Source organism: Stegodyphus dumicola, chromosome 10 (assembly GCF_044657685.1).
Source record: "Stegodyphus dumicola isolate Sdum_Otavi_A_Nest chromosome 10, ASM4465768v1".
Classification (NCBI taxonomy): Eukaryota; Metazoa; Arthropoda; class Arachnida; order Araneae; family Eresidae; genus Stegodyphus; species Stegodyphus dumicola.
In genome coordinates, this window is record NC_140777.1 from 133,471,415 (window position 1) to 133,479,802 (window position 8,388).

Genomic DNA, 8,388 nt, shown 5'->3' on the forward strand with positions numbered 1-8,388 from the left:
CGTTTAGATCGCTTTGGTTAATCTTCCAAAAGTTTTACTACTGAACAAGCTATGAATTCTTCCCAGCCTCCTATTTACACCTTTTCTTAAGAAGGGAAGCATTACCAGAAAAGTCGCTACTAAAATCTCAAAATTATTTTTTCTGAAAATTTTCAGAATGTCGCCAAATCGGAAAGAAATCGGCGAATATTATTAGGCTGGTTCAACCGTTTCGTAATATAGTAGAATAATAAAAGATCATTTCTGATAAATCAGTTGATAATAGTACAGAAATTTATAAAATAAAAAAACAAGTAAATGAGCAGAAATATTTATCTAAATTACAATAATATATGGATAATAAGCATTATCGTAATAAAGGTAGGCCCGTATGGGAACCAGCTATAGCGCTGAGTTTAATACATAAAATATTACCTTAAGAAGTTGATTTTTGAAGCTAAATTAAAGCACTTCGTAGAGGCATTCTGCCCGCCGTAGAAAATATCTTTATCTGACATTGATGTTACATTCGTTTGTTTCAATGCAGTTTGAATACATGAGGGCTATTTTTTCATAAGAAGGACTCTGCCCTCCCTAACTTTATAAGATAAACTGTTTTGTTTGATGTTATACAAAGAGAAAATCTCGAAAATGCCCGTGCATTCAGTCGGTTCGAAAGGACTCTATCACTGTTAGGATACATAAGCTGCTTAACAGTTTTATATATTGCATATTAGGAAGCACTTGTGAATTTCTTTGCCCTTTTTCTATCCTATTTCTTTATTTTTCCTCACTTGAAAATTTTAATTTCCGTTTTTATCCCACTTTTAACCTGCTTTTCAATTTCACTGGAAATATTACTAAACGGGTTTTTTTTTAATTCTATAACTAAAGTTACTGCTTTTTCACAAGCTTTTATGTAGTTTACATATGGTGTTGTAGCTATGGTAAAAAGTTTGCCATCTATTTTTAGCTACTCGTGGATTTTAAATTAACAAATCTACGAAAATATCCTCTCGACCTTTACTCATACCCCGATGTGCGTGTGCTTAAACTTACTTTTAAATTTCACTGCGATCACAAATAACTGTTCAAGCATACTCGGGTTTCGTAATTCAATAAAATTCTGAACTTCAGGCAACAACCTATTCAAGGATATTTGGGTCCTCGGTAAACCCTCTTCGTCGGGATTTTTTCCATATAATTTTTCTCAATATAAACTCAATTAGATACCTTCCAAACAGTTCTGCTTCTAATTTTGCCCTACCTCTAGGAATGCATTTATAAGGGCGGTTTTAAATACTTCCAATTTGTAACTTGCGCTGTCTGGTTCTCCTATCAAAAATTTACCGATTAATTTATACCAGCTTAGTGCTTGTCCCCGATCTTGTCACTCGCTACTTCCAAATGTTGGGAATCGACAGTATGGGGTAGATAAGCTGCCTTCATAGGACTAGAGCCACCGTTCCTACGGTGCTCCGTTCGAGCTCGACAGGGATTGTAATTCGAGCTCGACAGGGATTGTAATTCGAGCTTGACAGGGATTGTAATTTCAAGTCTGTCTCTGGCTGTGAGTTCGCTACACATTAAATAATCTCAAAGGTTGTCCTTAGGAGTTTCGATCTCGCGGGATCGTATTCGGAGTGTGAGTACGTGATAACCGTGTGCAGGCTACTTTGCCTGGGTTTGAATGTCTCACAATCTGGCGTGGCGTCCTCGAAGAGTAGCAATTGCTATAGTGACCTTTGTTTTTCTACAACCGGGTAAAGCAGACAATAACAATCAAATTGTTCCAGAAAACTCACTACCGTACTTCTGCTATCAAAGTAGCTGCTGCTTTCATGGATGCTTGCGTCGTATCTACAATGGAATCTGAATCTTTTCAAAGGACTTTCTGGAGCCGGTGCTTCCTGGTGCTTCTTGGGGAAAGGCAGACAAAAGCGACATGATTTATAATTATTTTGGGAGCCACTTATAAGGTTTTCCTAGTCTGGTAAATGTTAAAGGGGCTCGTACACCTTAAAACCCTTAAGCTCTTCGAATTTGTTACTGTTACAAGCAATGGGATAACTTACTGATTTTAAAAGCAATAACTACCAACGTTTTAGAGCTGAATACACAATACAGCTGCTTTAGGAACCAGTAACCAGAAAGTTTGTGTTGCCACAAATAATTTTATAATTTAATCTGCTTTGTGACAAAATGTTTTACGCGTTCATGTCATGTTTCCACATTGCGTCCACAGTTTAAAACATTCTGTTGCATAATTTAATTCCATATTTAATATGTAGCTTTTATAAGATTTGAAAACTACTGTGAACCAAAAGTCCTAAGAATTTCGCGATAAATTCTCATTTTATTTGAAGTTGAGTTTATAAAAATGTAGTATTTTATAAAAAAAAAATCTGTAATGTTTTCATGCATAAAATTTTTTAATATTGAAATATTCATCAGAATTTTGGTTCAGTTAGAAGTTAGTGCCCATATAAAGAATTCCATCCGATTTCAAGTACCATTAGCCATTTTTAAAATATCTTGCTCGCAAGGTGAAAACATGACGTGAATGCATAAAAGATTTCGTCGCAAAGCAGTTTAAATTATAAACTTTCTGGTTACTAGTTCCTGTTATATATGTAACTGTAACTGTATCTATTATTATCTTTAACCATAACTAGTAGTATTATTATCTTTAACCATAATAGTAGATGAGAAATGTAGAATAAACGATGTTTGTGTACATCTTGTAATCATCACTGAGCACGTACCCAACACATATAAAATACAACACAGTTCCAGAGTTACTGGTTACTAGTTAAAACAAACTTTCTGGTTACTAGTTCCCAAAGCAGCTGTATTATGTAGTCAGCTGTAAAAGGTTGAAAGTAATTGCTTTTAAAATAAATAAGTTATTCGAATTCTTGGAACTGTAACATATTCGAAGATCTTAAGGGTTTTAAGGTGTACGAGCCCCCTTAAGCGGTCCGAAATGCTAATAGATTTCAAGAGAATTATCTCTGAAAGTAACCATAAAGACTTGAAAAGGTTTAAATAAATCTTTTTGTTTAGATAGAACTTTGAAAATTAATTCACGTTCTTGTGCTAAAAGAAAAAGTCACAACTCATGGTGAGGCAAATAGAAAACTGTCAATTTTACTTTGAAGAGTAGAATAGTAATCAAAGGTTGCATAATTAAATTTCAATGATTCAGAATTCTAACATGCGTATAGAATTCAAATGTTGCAGCGAATAATTAATTGAATAATGGTAATAAAAGCCTAATAATTAAAATCAGATCTGGCAGCAGCTAACGTAACGGACCGCGAAAGGCGGAAACACGCTCTGTCTTAGAATCTGAAAATTTCATTTTAAATACCGGCTAACTGATTTGCATCCTGGTGAGGAACAAAAAAAAAAAAAAAAAAAAAAAAAAAAATTGAAGTTATAGTAAAGGAGGAAATTGTAAAAAACTGGTTAATTTAAATAATATCTTACATATTGCAAGGAATATTTTTATGATATCTGTTTTGTAATAAGCAAAGCCTGAAAGAGAGGAAAAATACAAGGTGTTTCATATTGAACGGGACAAAAAGAAAGCATACCTATGAACGTTGTAATTACTTTATTTTGATAAATCAAATTTATAGTGAAAGTATAGTTATCCAAATTTCTACAGATGTTCTATGTGTGCACCTCCAGTGACAAAACAAATATCTATGCGCTATTACATTTTCTACCACGCTCATGATAGAGTATCCTTTCTTAATGATTCGAGCACTTCAGTTATCCTCTGATTCAGCTGCTGTAAGTACTGGAGAAATGGAAGCCCAAACACTTTGCCTTTAACAAAATCCAATAGGATAAAATCACAAGGTGTTAGATCTGGGAATTTCAGTGTCCAACAATGCAATGGCATACCCTTTGACCCAGTACATCTAATCCAGTGATGGGGTAGACTACCATTCAGATCGAGGCACATTGAGTTCAGAATTCACACGACACGCTGATTTTGTGGGACTTCGTAAAAATGTTTCACGAATTTTTTCAAGCACTTCGGTTTTAGCTGCTGTTCGTTCTGAGCTGCATTCTTACATAAGCAGCCCACTGCTTCACCAAGCCTTCGATGTTGTGACGATGCGATGGTTCTTTAGAAATATTTGGGCGAAAATTTCTTTGCACGGCGATAAACGATGATATTTTTTGCGTATTCTAAAACACAGTACTCTTTCTCCTGCATGGATGGGCCCTTTTGATTAAGTGCCTCTATAGCGATCATTTTGTAACCGGAAGATTTTTCGCTGTTGCTAGCTAAAACTTGTATAATTGTAGTTTCAAAATTAATTTTTTTCGGTTTAATAAATCAATTACTGAATTGTATTGTGCTATTCTTTTTGTGCCCTTCTATATGAAACACCCAATTTTGAAGCCTATGTTAGATATTTAGTTGAAGATTATGCAAAAAAATTTCAAAAGTTAAGTGTCCGAAGACAAATGTGAGTCTCTGTATTTATTGAGCGATTTTTTGCTCTACAAAGGTAAGTTACGAAAAAGGAAAAACATCGGTTCTTCCTAGGGCATCAACTGGCAACGTAGTTCAAGATTATGAGGTTCTTGCTTTCGAGTAGATTTTTTAAAATTCATTTTATTTATTGATTGATTGATCTCATTTCCCTTGCTGTAAAGTGTTAATTCCAGAGATATCAAGCTCTATATAGAAATATACTATTTTAAAAACGCTGTTTCCTATTTTTTTGCGGATGGAATTGCATTTACAATTCCTTTCATTTTATTTATCTCAAAACAGTTAAAAGACTGATTAACGTTCAAAATTCAACGAAATCTACCTGGCCATTTCAAATTTTCTCTGCATCGTAGGTTCATATATATTTTTCTTAACGTATCTCTTCAGAAGCTGATCGTCTTAATTTTATTATGGTATGTAATTTTATATTCTTTCATGGAATTTTAAAATTCTAATAGACAAAAATCTATCTGTTATGAGGATTTAAAATTTTCAAAAAGTTAAGGAACCAACTCCTCACCCTCTTTTAAAATTAGAATGATAAAAAATATTAATTAAGAGGCTTTCAGAAACTTTTTTTAATCAGCCGCGTTTTCATAAGCTTTCCTTTAACATGTTTAAGGTGTTTGTCACTATGATCAGAACTTGCTCAGACGATGCTCAGCACATGTGAAAGAAAAATAAATGTATGAAATGTGTGAAAATGTGTGTGTGAAATTGTGAATGTGTGAAAATTTCGCTAGTATTTGGTAACTGATATTTGCAAATATAACCAAACGAAACACCAGTTTCCGAAAACAAACGGAAACCATTATTTTTTAAATGATGTTTTTAAATGATATCATATTTAGTTGTTATTGTTGTGATTTATCTTACTTGTGTGACGGAGACATCAAAACAAGCCTATGAAATTCATCGTGGCAAGGACAGCAAGATTGCGTCTATCATTGGCAAGGGCCTTGAGCACCATACAGGTGACAGTACGAATTTGTTGGGTTCCGCCCCCAAATTTGATGGAGAGCACCCCAGGGGAGATAGGTCTCCTTCCCCTACCACCAATCTCTCTGGAGGGATCACCGCATATTTAGAGTGCCCTCATGCCGCACAGACTCTATACATTAAAAAATATCCATGTCTTTTCGGGATTTAAATCTGCCCGGTTGAGCGGCTAGGGTTTCTAGTAGATAATTTTAAAGATTTGTATTAAAATTAGGTAGTCGAGGGTTACTTATAAGCTATGATAGGGTTAACAAACAAAGTTTGGGCTTTCTTGCTCCGCGAACTTAATCGCACTACAAGTCTCCTCACTCCTCAGAACCAGGCGCGAAGTTTCAACCTCCGCTCTGGCCCCTCAGAAAGAGAGAGGCACACCGCTCGGGATAAGTCTCCCAGACCAGCACTGGTCGTTAATTTGCTACCTACCAGTTGCTCGGGCTGCCCGTCGCAGCTGAACATTACCCAGCGTACCCGGGGACGCTACCCCCGGGCTACTAGTACCAAGCCGCGCTAGGACGTGCCAGACCACCGGGCTGGCATCGCAGAATTCTCTACGTCGACCCCGTAATTTATTGATTCACTGTGATTACGGCAAAGCACACTAGGGCTATTTGTCTAAGGGAAGGAATGCCTTCTTGGAGGACTTTCTAAGGAAAACTGGCTCCTATATGCGTTACACTTGGGGAAAACCACGAAAACGCCCATGCAGCCAATCCGTTCGCCTGGAATTGAACCCAGGTAGGAACTACCAGGTTTCAGTAACTTTACCGCTCAGCCACTGGTATGCCTTCTTCTTTAAGTACATTAAATACGTTACGTTACGGCAATAGTTGTAACGTACTTACTTTTAAGTAGTTAAAGTAAAAGTAAGTACGTTACAACTGTTTCCATCTCTAAGCAGAAATGGTTTGACGAATAACAGACGCCTGAACAATGAGACGTATTAATCGAATTGCATTGTCAAAAGTCGACATGTTCTATTCATGTGCCGAGGAGCCACGAGTAAATAAACAGGTACGAGAGACTACCGCTGAGGAAATTGCTCCTCGTGGTGATGAGTCTGAACCAGAGGAAAGCAGACTAATAATAGATTATTCTCTGCTAAAACTTCTGAGAGGCCAGAAGACTCAGTTAAAAAAAATGCTAAAAGTTCAGAAAGCATATCTGCTACTTTTCTGGATATGCTTTAAGGCCCGTTTCCACTGCTGCGTATGCGTTGCGTATGCGTTTCTCCAATCAGCGAGCGAATTCACTTTGATTGACATCTGCAATCCGGTCGGTGTGCGGTGACGGATGACATACGGATGGAGTTCAACAATGTTCAACTTCTATCCGTATGTCTGCGATTGCGTTGGGGTCACGTGGTGAAAAAGGAGCAATCAGGTGCAGTGACTAAAAATTAATGGCGGCAGAAGTAGCGATGAACGCTCGCTAATAGGGAAAAAATGTTTTACTAAAAAATACTTATTTCTGAATTAACATTATAGCGAGAAATCTGCGTGCTGAAAATGACAGCAATCAGCTGAATTTAGTTTAAAATGATAAGAAAAACAAGATAACTGCAACTACAGTACTTGTTCGTTCAAGAAAATCAGCGGCAAAAATTATCATTTCAAGTCCATGAAATAGCAAAATTTGTTCTGATAATCATTTTTTAGTTCTGCATACTCATTTAGCTTTAATGAAAATGAATGTCTGACTATATCAAACTGCTATAGCAAATTAGATATGATTAAAAGATTTGCTATTTTTTTCTTTTGAAACAGGTAAAAACTAAAAACGTTAATTATAAATTAAATTTGATAGCCTTTTAAATACTCCAGTTCAATGAAGAGTATGCTAAATTTGTATTTCCATTTATAAATATATCTTTTTGGATAACATATATTTGTAAGCACATGAAATATATTTTTAGCAGCCTGTTTAACTTCAATCGGAACGCCACTTTAAAAGATAATGATTTTTCCAAAAAATGTACTAGAAGTTGAAAAACAAACTCTGGTGAATTTTTCAGACAATAGCAAAGTGAAATAGGACCAAAAAACTTAAGTTTTAAAAATTGATTTACTTGATGATGTATATAACCCAAAATATGCATGCGACTTACGTGTAATCCTAGCTTAGTGGTAAAGCTGATGGTAACGACGTCCATTTTTTGGAGTCGTGAGTTCGAATCCCATACGCTTTTTGCACCATGTCTGCAACTTTCTTACCTTTTTATTCCAATTTGATCTATATTCGTGTTTTATAATTTATTTCTATTATTATATGCATTAAATATATTGTTTTATTTATGCTCTTATTTATTTAAATTTTTCCCGCAAAAAAGTTTGAAAATTATATAATACTAATTTAAAGCATATCCTGTACATATATATTTGAATTTAACAAACATTCTCTATTCGTAAAAAAGCAAATTTAAAGTTAATTAAATTTAAATGAAATTTAATGCAAACAAAGAAATGATTAATTATTGCTGTGCAAGTATCAAAATCCATGAATAAATATATAATTCCAAAAATGTATTAATCCTTAAAAAATTTATAAAAATGCATAAGTGAATAATGGGATAGATTATTAATCCTAAAAAAATTATAAAAATGCATAAGTGAATAATAGGATAGATTATTAATCCTAAAAAAATTATAAAAATGCGTAAGTGAATAATAGTATAGCTTATTAATCCTAAAAAATTTATAAAAATGCATAAATGAATAATAGGATAGATTTAATCCTAAAAAACTTATAAAAATGCATAAGTGAATAATAGGATAAATACATTTTTGGAATTATATATTTATTCATGGATTTTGATACTTGCACTTGATTTACATATGCTCTCAGAATTTAAATGATATTGTATATTAGTTCGCAGCAATAATTAATCCTTTATT